Source organism: Pseudophryne corroboree, chromosome 2 (genome assembly GCF_028390025.1).
Source record: "Pseudophryne corroboree isolate aPseCor3 chromosome 2, aPseCor3.hap2, whole genome shotgun sequence".
In the NCBI taxonomy this organism is placed as follows: domain Eukaryota; kingdom Metazoa; phylum Chordata; class Amphibia; order Anura; family Myobatrachidae; genus Pseudophryne; species Pseudophryne corroboree.
In genome coordinates, this window is record NC_086445.1 from 862,253,340 (window position 1) to 862,272,411 (window position 19,072).

Genomic DNA, 19,072 nt, shown 5'->3' on the forward strand with positions numbered 1-19,072 from the left:
AACCAGTGTCGGGGGCTGTCAATCATAGAATATGTGGACAAACACAAGCATAGCCTGTCCCTCACCACATAACTGACCCTAAGGATGACATATAAACACAATTTACTTAATTTAATATTTCTTTCTAAATTTCTCAATCAGAAAATTTGGCCTAGGTGTGCCGTGAAAAAAATTCTGATACTCTAGGGCGCCGTGATTCAAAAATGTTTGAGAGCCACTGGGCTAATTCATGTTTGTACACAACGGCCGATGTTGATGCAACGGAGCCCCAAACTGCGAATGTGCTGCGACTGCAATGCGTATACGCAAGGGTGCAATCCCGCTCGCACTAAAAGGTTGGGAAAATGCAGGCATGTCAAGACAGAACAAATACTTCATGGATATTCCTGGAAGCAATCACACCTGCAGTCACACATACATACAAACATAGGAGTCTGAAATTATATACATGATGCACAGAAGATGTTAAGACTTGTAATCTAGAACTGTCTAACTGGCTCAAGCTTTTCTCTTTAGTGGAAACTAATTTTGCTTTGTCATTTTGGAAGCCGATGTTGAAGACTGCTTAAGAGCCAGGCGCACTGCAGTCACGTTGAAGATGACAAGAGGGGTCAAGCACACAGCAGTCACCTTTCCCTTCATGGGCTCAGGTGTGCAATGAAGACGCCTCAATCATTGCTTATTTAGTTAGATATCTAATTCCTCTTAATTGTACAAAACTAATTATACCATATCATCATGGCAACAATTGTGCTTAACGCCTTTTCTTTGCAAATCTGGGTTACATAAGTACATTAATAATTTGAACTACAATCTTTCTGCATATTACAGTACATAACATGCAAATTGATTTCCTAGCAGAACAAACATTTATGGAGGAAATTTATTAAACATGTCACATGTACAGATGTGTCCCGCTACATTGTTTCTGCGTATAGCAGCGTTCTGTAGCGGGGCCACGATGTGTATGGGTCACAGCATGCCACTGCATATGTATCGCTAGACGGCTCATTAGAATGGGAGTGGGAAGCGTGCATGCATTCAGAGGACGGCATAGCGGCACGCACGCCCTGCTATGGCGGGAGTTGTGTGCTGCAATGCGCTACAACAAAACAGTACGCATCTGTAGATTTTTGCTAATAAATTTATCGGCACAATTATAAAAACTAAACTGCTTTATTATCTCAGGTGCATGCAAGACAGGGGTGGCCAAATTCAACTCTTAATGACCACTAACAGTACATGTTTTCCAAGCCACCTATAGATTTTTTAAGGCAACCATTTGAAAAAGCCCCTTCCAGGCGAAACACGTGTCTGGTGATCAGGAGTCACTACACCACTATGGTGTACTCATCCGGCAGCACTGACTCAGAGATCCTACAGGTATTATCTTTTCAGGGTTAGTCTGTACAGTATTTCCCCTGCTTTCACCCTGCACTGTTTTATTACAACAGGTTACAGGAGAGATACTATATGTCACACAGGCTCTCCTGTTCTACACTGCTCTGATATGGGGACTCTACTCTGGTCCACTCACCTGCTGTCCACAGAGCCGGCCCTAACCAATATGATGCCCTAGGCAAAATTTTGGCTGGTGCCCCCTAGCACCACCGCTGGTTCTGCCTCTGACCTTGCACCCCTTTCCCAGCACCGTCACCCCTCACCCATAGCAGTCCTTGTACCTCCTATATTTTAAATAGGAACAGTACGCACATTTGACGCACAGCCCAAAAAGGGGCATCTTCTTGCTGGGAAGGGGCATGGCCACACAATAGTAACCCCAATTCCAATTACGCCACACAGCACTGCAACTTTATTCACATTTTATCTTGCGATAGTGTCCATAATTCATATTACATCCCACAGTAGTATCACTTTACCTTATAAACGTTACTCCTCACAGTAGATCCCCTTATTCACATTACATCACACTGAATTGCTCCTTATTCACATTACACCACACCTTATTGCTCTTTATTCACATTAGATGACACAGTAGTTCCCTTTCTATATGCAACGCCCCATAGTAGAGCACCTTATACACATAATGCCACACATTAGTAATGCATTTATACACAATTCCACACAGTAATGCCCCTTACACATATGAGACACATTAATGTCCTTATAAACATAATGCGCCTTACACATTATGACAACCTTTATTAATGCCCTTTTACACATAATGTCCCTTACACATATGGCGCACATTATTAATGCCCTTATACACATAATGACACACATAGTGCCCCCTACACATTTGCTGCACATTATTAGTGCCCCTATACACATAATGACACACATACAGTAGTACCCTGTTACACATATGTTGCACATTATTAATGCCCTTATACACATAATGACACACATAGTGGCCCTTTACACATATGTTTCACATTATTAATGCATTTTTACATGACACACATAATGCTCCTTACACATATTCCGAACACTACTGCACAACCAACCCACTCACATGCACACAGCACTCACACTGCCACTAACACTGTGACCTCTGCCTCTGCTTGGATACAGATGTGTCCTCATATATCTTGCATCAATGCTAAAGCCGGGCACCTTTTTTTTAATTAAAATGCATTGCTATGTGGCTAGGATGCACAAGCAGCTTCTGCTGATTAAAATGATATGCAGCATGCCTATATACTGTGTGAGACTGTGGCTGTATCTGCATATGAAATGCTGCACACAGAATATAGGCATGTCGCAAATCATTTTAATCAGCAGAAGCTGATGATGCCCCTAGGCATATCAAATGCCCTAGGCAATTGCCTAGTTTGCCTATGCCTATGGCCGGCTCTGGCTGTCCACTGTAGATACACCACAAACAGCAGGAAGCAGCACCCTTTGGTTTCTTCTCATATCACTTCACTTTATCTCCTATTTTCAGACACACTCATTGTGACTATCCCGTGTCAGTCCACACTACACTGTATCAGACTCATGCCAGCGGCAGATCTAACCGCAGATGCCTACTTTCTTTTTTATACCACCAGGTATTGAGAGGAGATCTGCTCATGCTTCATTCACTGTACCCTGACATATAGCGTGCAGCGGATATCCCACCAAAACTATGCTGGGGAGGATCTAAAATTTATCTACTTTATACTGCATTTGTGCCTGATGTCTAAACACTATTTGGACCCTACACATATTCAATACATTGTACTTACTTTCGCCTTAGGATACTTATTATTCTATCAAAATCATTCTTTACACAATTTCAGACCACATATAGTACTGTATGTTGCAACAAGTTTCCATACTAGACACTATTGTTCTTTATTTAAGTTTCAGTGTCTTATTGTGGCTTTGGTAAATTTAATTTGATACACATTACCTAGTAATCTATTTGAGAATTATTACATGTAAACTAATAACTTTGACTTCAACCTTGTTGGGTCAAACCTTTTTGTGTTTTATAATATCTTTTAAAATGTGTTCGTTATACCCCTTTCACACCGCAAATATAACCCGGGATATTGCCGGGTCGAGCCAGCTCAACCCGGGCCAAGGTGCAGTCTAAAAGCACTACTTTTAAATATCCCGTGTCGAGTAACCCTGCATTTCAACCCAGTATGAAAGCAGTGTTATACCCCTTTCACACTGCCAATGCCGGATCCCACCCGGGAATTGGAAGCGGGTGGGATCCGGCATTGGCAGCTGCTGCTGGCTTCCCCGACCTGGCAATAAGCTGGGCAGGTTGCCATAGCAGTGGGGGGGCGGAGCCGGCGGCGGGTGCGGAGGTTGCGCTGGGAGATGAGCTCACCTCCGCGTCGCCTCTCCCTATCTAGTAAACGAGTCCTGGGTCGCATCGACCCGGGAGACCATTTACGCAGCCACTGATCCGGTATTCAACCCGGGTATAACACTGCTTTATACCCGGGTTGAATTGCCGGGTCAGGCGACACCGCGATTCCGGCAATGCCCCTTTCACACCGCACGCCGACCCGGCAATATGCCGGGTCGATACCGGGTTATTTGTGCGGTGTGAAAGGGGTATTATACACGGTCAATGTGCAGTCTAAAGTGTCCAACCCGGGTTATTCAACCCGGCATTCATGTAAAAGTGCTGATTGGCTGTTCTTTGTGTGCCTTGATGATGGCAGCAGCCTGACCCCTGCTACACAGGAAAGAATAGAGAACATTAAGAATTAGAGCTGTTAATAATTAGGGGTGAAGCAGAGATTGCTAGGCAGCTTACTGCATACCTCCCAACTTATTAAAAGTACGAAGAGGGACCTTAGGGCGTGCCCGAAAAGGGGGCGTAGCCTATATGAAAGGGTCATGGGGGGGGTCATTCCGAGTTGATCGCTCACTAGCAACTTTTTGCAGCACTGCGATCAGGTTAAAACTCGGCGTGTCGTACGGGTACAAAGAGGATCGGTGCTGGGTGATGGATTTATCGAAGAATACATTCGCACATTTGATCGCAAGGTGATTGACAGAAAGAGGGCGTTTATGGGTGTCAACTGACCATTTTCTGGGAGTGTTTGGGAAAACGCAGGCATGCAAAGTGTTTGCAGGGCGGGTGTCCGACGTCAATTCCGGGACCAAAAAGACTGAAGTGATCGCAGCGGCTGATTAAGTCCAGAGCTTCTCAGAAACTGCACAAACTGTTTTTGTACAGTTCTGATGCAAAGCGAAAATACACTCCGCTATAGGTGGCGACTATCTGATCGCAGTGCTGCAAAAAGTTGCCAGCGTGCGATCATCTCAGAATGACCCCCATGGTCTTGTGGCAGAGCTGCGATCACAAGTCACGGACCCCTAGTACCGTCACTGAGGGGGCATGCCCAGCGCTCACTGAGCTGCTGGCATGCCCCCTTCTAGCCTCCCAACTGCCCCCCCACCGCGGGACACTGCGGGCCGCAGGTGGGACAGTTCCACGAAATTCAGGACACTTGGGAGGTATGTTACTGGAGCAGTTAAAGATGTAATTGTATATAAAAACATAGCTCTGTCAGCCATGATTCCTGTAATGCTGTGAGCTGTCCCCACCCTCTCATTTTGTCCCATTCTGACACCTCATCTTTCTGAGCCAAAAAGAGTCCATTTAAAATGACATCCATGGTGTTTTAATTGCTGACCCGGGTTGAGTTAAAAGGAGCCAACCCTGCAATAACCCGGGTTGAAAGTGTAGTGTGAAACGGTCTGCCCCGTGTCCGACACGGGTTCAAAATACTGGGTCGGACCCGGGTTTGCGGTGTGAAACGGGTATTAGTAATGTGCACCAGCTAGGAGATCTGAAAAACATGAACTGTTAGGTATCCTTGAAGACTAAGGGGGTTATTCAGACTTGTTAGCAAACAAAAAAATTAGCAATTGGGCAAAACCATGTTGCACTGCAGGTTGGGCACATGTAACATGTCCAGAGAGAGCTAGATTTGGAATGCTTTATATTGTTTCTGTGCATGGTATATACTGGCTGATTTATTTCTACACTGCAATTTAGATTTCAGTTTCTTCACTCCCTGACATCACCCACCCCATATCCCTGCATGCTAATATGGACGGTATTGTCCATACTGGCTTGCAGGTATGAACGAGCCGGCACCAACGATGAACGACCACGGGGCCGCACATCGTTCATCGTTGGTGCCTACACACTGAAAGATAAGAACAATTTCTCGTTCATTACTAAGATTGTTCATATCGGCCGCACATATCGCCCAGTGTGTAGGGCACTTAACTTTAGGCACAGAAGGGTGCTTCCACAAGTTAATTCCTGTCTAATGAGTTACATGGAGATGACAGGCTTGTGCTAATGATTCTATAGTATAATTAAAGCAGAGATCACCATTGTATGGACTGAACAAACATTACTGAGAATGGGGTGGTATTCAGTATACCGGTTGTTGGTATCCCGGTGCACAGTATACCGGCGCCGGAATCCCGACAACCGGCATACCGACACCTTTTCTCCCTCTTGGGGGTCCACGAATCCCCTGGAAGGAGAATAGATAGGGTGGTGCGCGCACCGTGCCCACAGCGTGGCGAGTGCAGCGAGCCTGCAAGTGGCTCATTTGCGCTCTCCCCGCTGTCGGCAAACCGGCGGTCGGGATCCCGACGCCGGTATGCTGGCCGCCGGGGCATGGCCACCGGCAACTCATACTACACCGCTGAGAATGTACTGGTTCTCACTTCTGGTAAATAATATGTCCAATAACAGTTTCCAGCACTTGCTCCAGACAGATTCTTAATGCATTCAGACAAACAGGAAACTGACATGGTGTACTTAGCTTAGCTGATGTCTGCTATGTGAAGTAATTGGCTGAGCAGAGAAGCCTGCAAAATTTAGTAATGAAAGTATACAGAAATATATCCATCACCACCCTCGAGTAGTCAGACAACAAGACTCCCCGGGAGTAATTCAGACCTGATCGCTTCTCTGCGAATTTGCAGAGGTTTGCGATCAGATAGTTACCGCCCAGACAGAGTAAAACCTGCCCCGTGCAAGTCTGCGTATACTTTGTGAAAATCTTGGCATTGGCGTGCCTGCTGCAAATCCATTCGCAACTCACCATCAAATGATTTTTCCAGTCTGTGCATATCCCAGGACCTACTCCTACAGTGCAATAAAATCAGGCTGATCAGGCCTCGAGCGGAAATCACACATCCTCCCTGAAAATGCTTGGGAATGCCTTCATTTTTGCTGACACTCCTAGAAAACGGGCAGTTACTACTCCCAGTCGTCGGCTTCCTCTCAATCAACTTATGTACGCCTAGCGATCAAAAAAGTTGATGGATTTTTTCGCAGTTTGTCCTCGCACGTGTGGACTACAATCCATACGCATGCGCAGTATATTGATATTTGTCCGCCTTACTAAATCGCACAACAGCCATCAGGTCTGAATCGGGCCTCCCATCTCTACCTACACTAAAGTTATTTTTAAAGGTCAAGTATCACCAAAGTAATAATAATTACCATCAACAAGTTTAATGTATAAACTTTGAGTCATATAGTGGTGTGTCTGACACCCCAATCTTCACCACATCATTGGAGAATCTCATCACTAGACTGTGCTGTTGAGGGACCATGTTACTAAAACAGTCTGTGAATTCCCACTTGCCTACATCCCCTTCCTCACATATTAAAGCAATATCCACAATTATACAGTCACACAGATGGACAAGTCACTGCCTCTCACACATCTCCTCAACACATTCAGCGGCTGTGGAAGTTTCAAGGATCTGATTGGCTACCTGTTGTATAGTCCCTGCCCAATTGACTAAGTGCTCAGACTCCAAAAACTTTGCCATTCTTGGCTATTGTTTTGTGTCAGCGTGTATTATAATTTAACAAAAAAAAAATAATCTAAATTACATTGTAGAACAGCGGCTGTCAACCGGTGGTATGAATTCTTTCAAGAGCACCAGCTGTGACGTTCAAGGATACGTGAAAAAACTTCAGTAATGGCTGTGGATTGGAGATGTAGGACAGGTTTTGGCAAACATCTATGACAGACATGCTTGTTGATGCTCTATGACCCGAAGTTCAGTTATCCCAGCAGCCTACAATAGCTGAGACAGTCACCAGCTCTTGCTCCCCTTTCATAGGTTCAGTACTTAAGAAACACTTCTCCTGTAATTTGTTGAAATCCTTGACAATTTTCTTGTCATCAGCTGCATTAGGTACTGTCCCACAATTAGGTGTACAGTTGCAAAGCTGTTGTTTTGTCTGGTTTGGCCTCAAAATTTAAAGCGGCATTAGTTTTAAGTCTAGAGTGTTTTGCAGAACTTGTGACTATGGTATCCAACATATAATTGAAAATGAATAAGAAAACATATGTGGCCTATACTTTTATTGCCACTTTTACACTATATGTGAAAAACGTGCAATTTTTTTTGTCAAAAATCTTGTTTATAACACATTTATTGTTTTTTTTAAAGTACACAGCAGCGTCTATTAGCAATTGTAATTCTAAATGTTTTTCTTTGTAAATTTTATGGGTGCAAGCAATACAACCGGGCTGCCAAGGGGTACTCAGAATGAAGTACTTTGGATGAATAAAGTGACTGAGGCCAAGGGCGTAGCTACCATAGGTGCAGGCAGTGCAGCGGCTATGGGGCCCAGAGCTGAGAGGGGCCCACCTTCCCTGTAATAGTTACATGTGTTATATACATTGTTCGCCATTGGGTGGTACGTAGGGGTCCTTTCAAACTTTCTCCTTGGGGCCTGCAATATATCTAGGTATGCCCCTGGACCTGCTCATTGTAGTGTGGTATAAAATGAACTAGGGCACTACTATAGGGCATAAAATTAACAACTGCGGCAGAGAAGTGTCTCTCTAGAAGCATTGGGATTGGGGTCCCTTCAAAATGTTGCTATGGGGCCCACAATGTTCTGGCTAAGCCTGTGACTGGGGCTTGCCCTTGCTTACTTACATTGTCCTGGATATGAGAAAGCATAAACATGCTGTATTTTTTTTTAAATAAAATAAATAATATTTTAATATAAATGTCCCTTTGTTGTGGAAGGCTTTTTGAGCATGAACAACACCTGATGTGAAACACGTCTGGCAGAGCGTGTCGTTCCCCCGGGATGCGACATATGCATGCCTTGTCAGGAAAGCCGGGATGCCTTTTTCCACACGCAGCCTGTGATGAGATAACTCTAAAGCAGGACATAAAAAGCATCCTGTTTGTTTGCAAGAAACACCAATACGTGGGTTCTATCCATATAGCCGTCTTCCCACAGTAACCTCTTACATATGTCATGCTATACTTCCTGCCCCTGAAATATTTATCTATATGCTGCAGCCAGACATGAAAACTCACGCAGCTGTATAAAAGTGACATAAATGTGGCTGTACATCCTCGGGCTATGATAAAAGTGTGTATACAAACACAGCAGCTATAAAGAGTACACAGTATAAACTAAAGCCTGTCCGCTTTCACACCCAACCCTTCTTTTCATTCAATGTGACTGTAGAACACACGAGCACAGCGTTAGTTAAAATGGAACTCCATTGAAAACTAGCACACACCCCAATCAGACTAACTCTTATATAATACATAACCTAATTTGAATCAAAAGGGCGCTTTATTAGACAGTGTGATGGCTACCTCTTAGATTGCCACATATATGGTCTAACTTACAAATAATGTGTTAGTTTCATGCATGATGGTACATTATTAATTAAAATGTACCCAACTGTAGCACATTGACATCTAGAACAGTATCATATCATTTCTTAAAACAAGATTTTCATATAAAAAATATTTACAATACAAATCACAATTAATATATATGAAACCAAATAGCTGGAGATTTGATATCACTTTTCCTGCCTGATGGAATGTTACTACTTTTTGTTTTGTCCTAGAAAGAATGCAAGCTTGTATCAAATGTGGCTTTACAGCAGGGGCGTCAGAATGTTTTTTAGGTTGGGGGTGCATAGAAAAAATTATTCTGGCGCCCCCATGGTGCCGGCCTCCTCTCCCTTTTTAGCCCCTCACCCCTGTGAGGATGAGAGCTTACCTCTGGATCCATAGGGGCGGCATCTCTTTTAAAAACAGTCTGCTACCACAGAGTGCTGTGTCCTCCTCCTATGTTATGTTCTGTCCTTCACAAATGCATTACTGGAAGGAGGCGTGGCCAGGCTGGGACATCCCGGGACCATAGCCACACCTCCTCCTACTAATGAAACTGTGAAGGAGATACAGCCAGCTATGACTGAACTGAAGATAGGAGGAGGACACAGGACCCTGCGGTAGTAGAAGGATTTTAAAGGAGATACCTCCGGAATCCCTGCAGGCGGCAAGTGCTCTCCCGCACCTGTGCCTCAGTCCGACTTTACAGTAATGTGGACAAAGATTTCAAACACCCAGAGCGTTTTGTCATTGTCGACTACAGCAGGGGTGGTGCAAAATGGGAAAGTATGGTAACCTCCAAAAATAAATTATTTATTTATACATATCTCAGTGGTGACCACTTGTGACCTCTAGTTTGCTGACATGCACAATGGTGACCACTTGGTTACTGACCTGCACACTGGTGACCACTTGGTTACTGACCTGCACGCTGGTGACCACTTGGTTGCTGACCTGCACACTGGTGACCACTTGGTTGCTGACCTGCACACTGGTGACCACTTGGTTGCTGACCTGCACACTGGTGACCACTTGGTTGCTGACCTGCACACTGGTGACCACTTGGTTGCTGACCTGCACACTGGAGATTTGCACGTTTAAAAAACTATAATACTGCATGATGTACTTTAGATACTTAGATACTCTGTTAAAAAAGAGATGGAAGTTGTCACACACTTTATCCACCAGTGATTGATTACCTGCCATATGGTGTGTTATTCTTATACTGTATAGGTGAAACTCAGAAAATTCGAATATCGTGCAAAAGTTCATTTATTTCAGTAATTCAACTTAAAATGTGAAACTAATATATTATATAGACTCATCACATGCAAAGTGAGATATTTCAAGGCTTTATTTGTTATAATTTTGATGATTGTGGTTTACAGCTTAAGAAAACCCCAAATTCAAATTCTCAGAAAATGAGAATACAGGTTGAGTATCCCATATCCATATATTCCAAAATACGGAATATTCCGAAATACGGACTTTTTTGAGTGAGAGTGAGATAGTGAAACCTTTGTTTTTTGATGGCTCAATGTACACAAACTTTGTTTAATACACAAAGTTATTAAAATTATTGTATTAAATGACCTTTAGGCTGTGTGTATAAGGTGTAAATGAAACATGAATGAATTGTGTGAATGTAGACACACTTTGTTTAATGCACAAAGTTATAAAAAATATTGTCTAAAATGACCTTCAGGCTGCGTGTATAAGGTGTATATGTAACATAAATGCATTCTGTGCTTAGATTTAGGTCCCATCACAATGATATCTCATTATGGTATGCAATTATTCCAAAATACGGAAAAATCCCATATCCAAAATACCTCTTGTCCCAAGCATTTTGGATAAGGGATACTCAACCTGTATTACATAAAATCAATAAAAAAAAGTATTTTAAATACAGAAATGTCTGCCCTCTGAAAAGTATAATCATGCATATGTACTCAGTACTTGCTTTGGGCAAGAGAAAGATGAGAGACATGAGACCGAACAATGCAGAAGAGCCGAATGCCGCTATTGATGCATCCTGGTCTTCCATAACACCTCAGCAGTGCCACAGGCTGATAGAATCCATGCCACGCCACACTGTAATGAGTCTATATAATATATGTTTCACCATTTAAGATGAATTACTGAAATAAATGAACTTTTGCATGATATTCTAATTTTCTGAGTTTTACTTGTTATTAAAAAAAAAAATCTTTTGGAGGTTACCATGCTTTCTTATTTTGCACCACAACCGATGAAGTCAACAGTGAGGAAACATGTTGGGTGTTTAAAATCTGTGTCCACAATTCTATAAAGCTGCATTTGATACAAGCTTGCATTATGTCTAGGACGGTACAAAAAGTAGCAGAATACCATGAAGTAGAAAAAGTGGTATCAGATCTCCAGCTATTTGGGGCGTACATATTAAATGCAATTTGTATTGTAAACATTTTTATATGAAAATATTGTTTTACTATACCTGTATTTCATGATATTTTTTGATAGACCACATACAGTATGTGACAAACTAATATCCCTTTCACACCGCTATTGGCGGGTCGCACCCAGGAGCAATCCCTTTACACTGGCGTCTCTAGCCCGCCATATTGCCGATTTGGTGACGTCACCGGTGACGCATGTGGGGGTGGCGTTTTCAAGATCAGATGATCCCCAAGCGCTGCCTGTCCATTCAGTGTGAACAGGAAACAAGTCGCATCGACCCAGCAACCCATTCACACCGCTCAGCGACCGGGTTTGAAAACGTGTTCAACCCTTGTCACTACCAGGGTTGAAATACCGGGTTGCTCGACCCGGGATATTTCCCCTGGGCTCTTTCAGACCGCACAGCAACACGGGTTATACGCATTCATGTGCAATAACCCTGGTTACAAGCTGGCGGTCTGAAAGGGGTATTAGAGGAAGCCATCAAACTGTGTCTACTAAAGCGCCATGTTGAGTCAAATCAGGATACATATTGTTAGATAGAACTCTTGCTGGGCGGTTCTCTTCAAGAGGTGCAGCTAAGATTCAATCTATAGCAATACTGTTGGTAGATAATATGTTAATAGAAGCACAGAAAATGGACCAATTTGTGTACTTGTATAATACAGTATAGAAATTACAGCACTTTTGGGTATATACGGTTAATAATGTATTTATTTATAGTTACTTATACAGCGCAGTATATTCCATTGCGCTTTACAACTGGAAACAACAATGATAAAACAAAACTGGGTAATAACAAACAGCTATAGATGTAGGAAGGCCCTGCTCACAAGCTTACAATCTATAGATGTCGACATGCAATTTTTTTTTACACCTGTTATTTTTTTTGGTCATTGATTCACCTCTTAAAACAAGGGTGCTCTCATAGCAAACAATTCACTTGAAAGTCACTACCTTGCATCACAGCAAGGATGCATAATAACCCATCCCCTATGTCAGTGGATCCCAAACTGTGTGACTAGGGACCCTGGGGTGCCTCAGGATACTTGCAGGGGTGCACTGGGTTGGTGTTCCAGGACCAATTAAAATAATTTATGGTCAATGTAATAGACAAAACCAGTGCTTGTGGCTTACAATAATAAAATATGTGGACAAACAGAAGTGAATCCTGTCCCTTACCCCATAATTGAACCTAAGGATGACATATAAACACAATTTACTTAATTTAAGATTTCTTTCTGAATTTCTCAATAAGAAACGTTTGGCCTAGGGGTGCAGCAAAAACAATTCTGATACTCAAGGGCGCAGTGACTCAAAAATGTTTGAGAACCCCACTGCCCTAGGTAGTAGTGTTCTGTTGTTGTTTATGGGTGATATTTACTTTATGCTAGTGGAATAGGAGTGCTTAATTCCCCTTCCTATAGCAAGCATCAGCAGCTATGAGGGGTAGATAAATGAAGCAGTGAAAAGAGTGGAGAAGATGCCCAAGGTAACCAATCAGCTGCTACAGTATAATTTTATAGAATGCACTTAATACATGTTACTTCAAAGCTGATTGGTTCCCATGGGCAACTTCATCACTGGCTCATTTCCACACCCTTTTCACTGCTTCATACATTCCGATCCCGGCAGCATAATGCCAGCGGGATATGGGGGGGGGGGGGGGGGGGAGGAGTTGGGGGTTAGTCCGAGCGCAACAAAGCCCTTGCGCTCCCCACAATTGGGAATAGTCCGTGTTAGTCAGCATGCCAACTGTCGGGCTTTTGATTGCTCGGGATCCCGGCATCAGCATGGTGACCACCAGGATCCCGAGCGCCGGTCACATGACCGGATTCCAGATGACCAGCATTCACAGAGCATATTTATGTAGGTGTGACAAGAACTCGGGGTCTATACTGTCTGATGTGTGAAAACAAATGTCAAGATCTCAGTTATTTTGTACAAAAAATGCAAAAAGTGCCCAGAAGTCAAACGTTATTTCTGAAGAGATGGCGACACAACATACACATATGGGCCAAAGAGCCGTCAGACGCAATGGCACCCACCTTTGCGGTAATAGATCCCTGGTTACGCACAGCTCTGCACAGCCTACAATTCTGTCTGCATGCCCTCGCTAAGCTTAGCTTAGGCTCAAACACCCCATTGCTGCCCAGTTATACCCCTTCAGCTGCAGGCGGAGCTGCGACTGACTTGTGTATACACGCTCAGTGTGAAATGCAACCACTTCCAAGATCCATTCTCTCTCCAATTTATTTGGCAGCAAACTCTATCAAACTGGATGCGCATTTATCTTAAGTTAAGCATTCTGCTACTTAAAAGTGTGATGCATTTGCTCTTAAAAATCAATGTAACATAGGCAATATGCTGACCTCTGCAAGTGCAATGGTTATATGATTCTCCCTTCCAGATTATCACACCTATTACAGCTGTCCACTTGAATTAACTAGTAACAAGTGTTGAACATTTCCAAAACTGGAAATAAATGCCTGGAATTTTCAAAGGCAACATATAAAAGATTAATTACCCTTAAAAGCCAGCTTTAATAGCATGTGTGTGTTTAACTGGATCAGAGCTCTAGGCAAAAACAATCTATGAAATCCCTCTCCAGAGCAATAACAATTACGATGGAGTACTCCATATAACTGACACTTATGTATACTTTGCCTACAAACACCATTAACAAACTAGGATTGACCACATAGTATCAGTGCATGGTCTGGACTGTGCACAGGAGACTAGGCATAGTTTTCCAGCAACCTCTCTCTCTTTCATCTTGGTTTAGATAAAGAAGACTGTTCTTCTTAACAGTGGAAACCTATTATAGGGCATTTTCTAGCAACCCAGCTTCTTTTCGGATGACCTGATTACCCAGAAGCAATGAAATGTAGTCTTATCCAGTACATGTTTAACCCAGTGGAAGCCATTTTAGTCCTTAATCCAGTGGTTCCCAAACGCAGTCCTTAAGGCACTGTTGGAAGTCCAGGTTTTAAAAATATACATGATAAAGCACAGGTGACTTAAATAGTGCTGTACCTTAATCAGTTTGAATATACCAAATGTGCACAAGCAGGGATAGACGTAAAACCTGCACTGTTGGGGTGGCTTGAGGAACGCATTTGGGAACCACAGCCTTAACCACTTTACTGGTGCCATTTTTGGAAATGTCATGTTATATTTCACAAAATTTTATTATGAATTTTCACTTTTTATTATTAATTAGGTTAATAATATCTATGTAAAAACGTATTTAACGGAGCCTGGAATGGCACCCTGCAGCCATTATTACTGCTGCAGTGCTGCCCAGCTCTTCCTTTGGATGCTCCAGGTATGCACCTTGTAGTCTGTGCATCCTTAGGATGCTCTGGGCAGTGCTGCATTTCCTGGTGATGGCAGCCTGGCTCCATGTGTGACATCATGATGTCATGCGCATTTGAAGCTGGGCCGGCAGAGGGGGCTCCAGAGCCTTGTTACAGCTCTGACATTGGGGGAGATGTATCAAGCCTCCTAAAGAGTGGAGAAGTTGCCCACAGCGACCAAACAGCATCTAGTTAGCATTTATCAAGTAAATTCTATAAAATGATAGGTAGAACCTGATTGGTTACTATGACAAACTTCTCCACTCTTTAGTAAGCTTGATGCATCTCCCCCTTTATGCCCTGGGGGTGCCTAGCAGGTACCATCTCATGCTACTGTGTCAGTTAAGTGATTAAAGTACACCAACTCCTTTAACAACTTAACAGCTAAATTATTTTTCCAAAAACCGCTCAGAAATGGTCAGGTTTTTTTATGACTGGAATAGGTCAAGAACATCTATTTAAAACTTATCTAAAACATTTAAAAATAAGATTTTTTTTTAACATTTGTAAAATATTGTTTTCAAATATCGGTAAACAAAATATCGGAACACCGATCATCAGAACATCACGACCATCTGAGCAGAGGCAAGGTACACACTAGGGGGCTGAAGTGTGGTCATTTACATTCCCGGATGGCTGATCCTCTCTGCAGTTGCGAGGTGGGGGGTCCTGTCATGCTGAACGATCAGCAGTGATAGTCAGCAAGGCAGACACTGGGGAAGGGTGCAAGGATGCTGAGGAGCCGGGAGGTGCCTCTGTGATTGGCGGCTGCTAGAAGATTGTCTTCCAGCAGCTGCATTTCAGACTGGTCGTATTGTTTATGAACAGGTAAGATAACACACAACCTAGTGCGGTTGCAAACAATGCAACCACGCCAGGCAAGTCGTTAAATGTTTGTACATACGTTAAATGAAGTGCAGAAAGTGCCTTTTAGTACTTTTTGGAGTATACAACACCTTAAAGACAAGAGATAGGGGTCTATGTACTAATTCATGGATGGAGATAAAGTGGATGGAGATAAAGTACCAGCCAACCAGCTCCTAACTGTTATTTTCCAAACCCAGCATGTGACATGGCAGTTTGGAGCTGATTGGCTGGTACTTTATCTCCATCCAAGGCTTAGTAAATAAACCCCTAAGGGGTGCATGTACTAAGCAGTGATAAAAGTGGAGAAGTGAGCCAGTGGAGAAATTTACCATGGCAACCAATCAGCTGCTCCGTACAATTGTATAGTATGCAAATTAGAAATGTTACGTCAATGCTGATTGGTTGCCATGGGTAACTTCTCCACTGGCTCACTTCTCCACTTTTATCACTGCTTAGTACATGTCCCCCTTAATACCAGATGACACAGGGGGTAAATCAGACCTGATCGCTCGCTAGCTGTTTTTTGCAGTCCTGCCTTCGCATAGTCGCTGCCCACTGGGGAGTGTACTTTAGCTGTGCAAGTGTGCGATCGCATGTGCAGCCAATCGGTACAAAAAAACTTTGTGCAGTTTCTGAGTTGCCCAGGACTTACTCAGCCGCTGCAATCACTTCAGCCTGTCCGGGGCCGGAATTGACGTAAGACACCCGCCCTGCAAACGCTTGGACACGCCTGCGTTTTTCCAACCACTCCCTGAAAACGGTCAGTTGACACCCACAAATGCCTTCTTCCTGTCAATCTCCTTGCTATCGGCTGTGCGAACGGATTCTTCGTAAAACCCATCGCTCAGCAATGATACGCTTTGTACTTGTGCAATGCGCCTGCGTGTTGCGGTGCATGCGCAGTTCTGACCTGATGGCAGCGCTGCAAAAAACGCTAGCGAGCGATCAGGTCTGAATTACCCCCACAGACCTTTATCTCTGTATTAAGCACTATTTATATTTTAGCTAAATATATAAGGGAAGGTTTATCAGAGATAAAGACTAACCCATCAGCTCCTAACTCTCATCTTGCAGGCAGTGTTTGAAAAATTAAAGGAGCTGATTGGTTGGTACTTTATCTCTCTCCACTTTATCTCTCTCCAAACTTTGATAAATCCTCCCCATAGTTTTAGACAATAGTGAGAACATAACAGTTTTGAAAGTTTAGGGGGGGTACTGACGGGAGAGATGTGTGCTGAGTGATCTTAATACAGACCGCTCAGCACACATCTCTCCCCCCACTCAGCACAGCGCAATGTGCTGATCGAGGGGGGGTGACGACGGGGGGGCTGCTCACTTCACACAGCGCTGAAGTGAGCGACCAGCTAGATTGAGCCTGCATGCAGGCTCAAGCTAGCACCGGTGATAGCGATGCGCGGCTATCGCTGGGGGGCATACACACGACAGATCCCTGCTTAAAATCTAAGCAATCTAGTCAGATTGCTTAGATTTTAAACAGGGATCTCTCCATGTGTATCCCCCCTTTACTGTTTGGTTAAAACAACAAAGGGAACCACTATGATAACACCTTTGTGATGCTTGCGCCAATCGCTAACACGGTACAGAGACGGCTGCAGCGTTTGATCACATTTTTGCCTATAGATCATTTCCTTTCTAGTGACATGATTGCAGCTGGTATGTGCTGCGGCTACAATAGAAGTATGCCTTATATGTACAGAATATAAGCAATAATGTCAGCTACCCAATAGTCCAAACATTGCAATTACAGTATCCCATTGCGCTATATATATATATATATATATATATATATATATATATATATATATATTTTACAGTATTTGATTGCATTATATTATTTTATCTTGTAAAAAGCTGCCTAGCTGGACTACTCCAAGATGAAATGCTGTATGTTACAACTGGGTGGTCAGATGCACAGCGTAAACACACAAAGTATGCGTGTATACTTGGTGTCTAATGTCTGAGCTGTGGGAGTTCTCCTTATACTCAGCTTTATGTGCAGTGCTGCATTTCTGTATTGGCAGAAAATTACATTTCTAAGCAAAACAAATTCAGACTTTAGTGATATTTATACAATATGCAGAGTAAATCTAGTGCAGAGCCTGCAGAATAACCGTGCTGATAGCTAGTGAGCTCAGAACTGGACTTTACACTGCATTTTGCTGTGCAGTGGAATGTACTTGCATATGATAACATTCAGTGGCGTAACTACTGCCCCCGCAGTCCTCGCGGTGGCTTGGGGGCGAGGGGCTGCGGGGGCGCCACTGACTTAGCACAGATTGACATGCGGACGCTCTCGGACGAGCGTCCGCATGTCAATCTGCGGTCTCCTTCCCTCCGCTGCTGCGTTGGAGGGTCCCGGAGGGCACCGCGCACGCCTCTTCCGTGTCCCTCCTGGCTCTCCGGCCGGTCTAATAAAGGAAGTGCCGTTCGTGAGCTCTGATTGGCTCACGAACCGGCACTTCCTTTATTAGACCGGCCGGAGAGCCAGGAGGGACACGGAAGAGGCGCGCGCTATGCGCTCCGTGTCCCTCCAACACAAAGGAGCGGGGGTGGGGGAGCAGGCACTGAGGAGGGCATAATGGCATATGTGGCACTGTGGGGGAATATCTGGCACTGGGGGCATATACCTGGCACTGTGGGGGAATATCTGGCACTGGGGGCATATACCTGGCACTGTGGGGGAATATCTGGCACTGGGGGGAGCAGGCACTGAGGGGGCATATGTGGCACTGTGGGGGAATATCTGGCACTGGGGGCATATACCTGGCACTGTGGGGGAATATCTGGCACTGGGGGCATATACCTGGCACTGTGGGGGAATATCTGGCACTGGGGGGAGCAGGCACTGAGGGGGCATATGTGGCACTGTGGGGGAATATCTGGCACTGGGGGCATATACCTGGCACTGTGGGGGAATATCTGGCACTGGGGGCATATACCTGGCACTGTGGGGGAATATCTGGGACTGGGGGCATATACCTGGCACTGTGGGGGAATATCTGGCACTGGGGGCATATGTGGCACTGGGGGGGGGGGGGTATATTTGGCACTGGGGCATGTACCTGGCACTGGGGGCATATGTGGCACTGGGGGGGTATATTTGGCACTGGGGGCATGTACATGGCACTGTGGGGGAATATCTGGCACTGGGGGCATATGTGGCACTGGGAGCACGGCCCTAGCAACAAGCACTACCCCCTAGCAACGAGCATGACACCCTGAGCATGAAAATCCCTGGCACTGTGCATGGAACCAAGAGCATGAAACCCCTG

At 44.2% G+C, this 19,072-nt stretch overlaps 1 protein-coding gene across 6 annotated transcripts in view; it reads right to left on the bottom strand.

Moving 5' to 3' along the window:
• SPECC1 (sperm antigen with calponin homology and coiled-coil domains 1) overlaps window positions 1–19,072 on the bottom strand; it is a 1,059,948-nt gene that overhangs the window by 162,767 nt on the left and 878,109 nt on the right. The window lies entirely within an intron of this gene.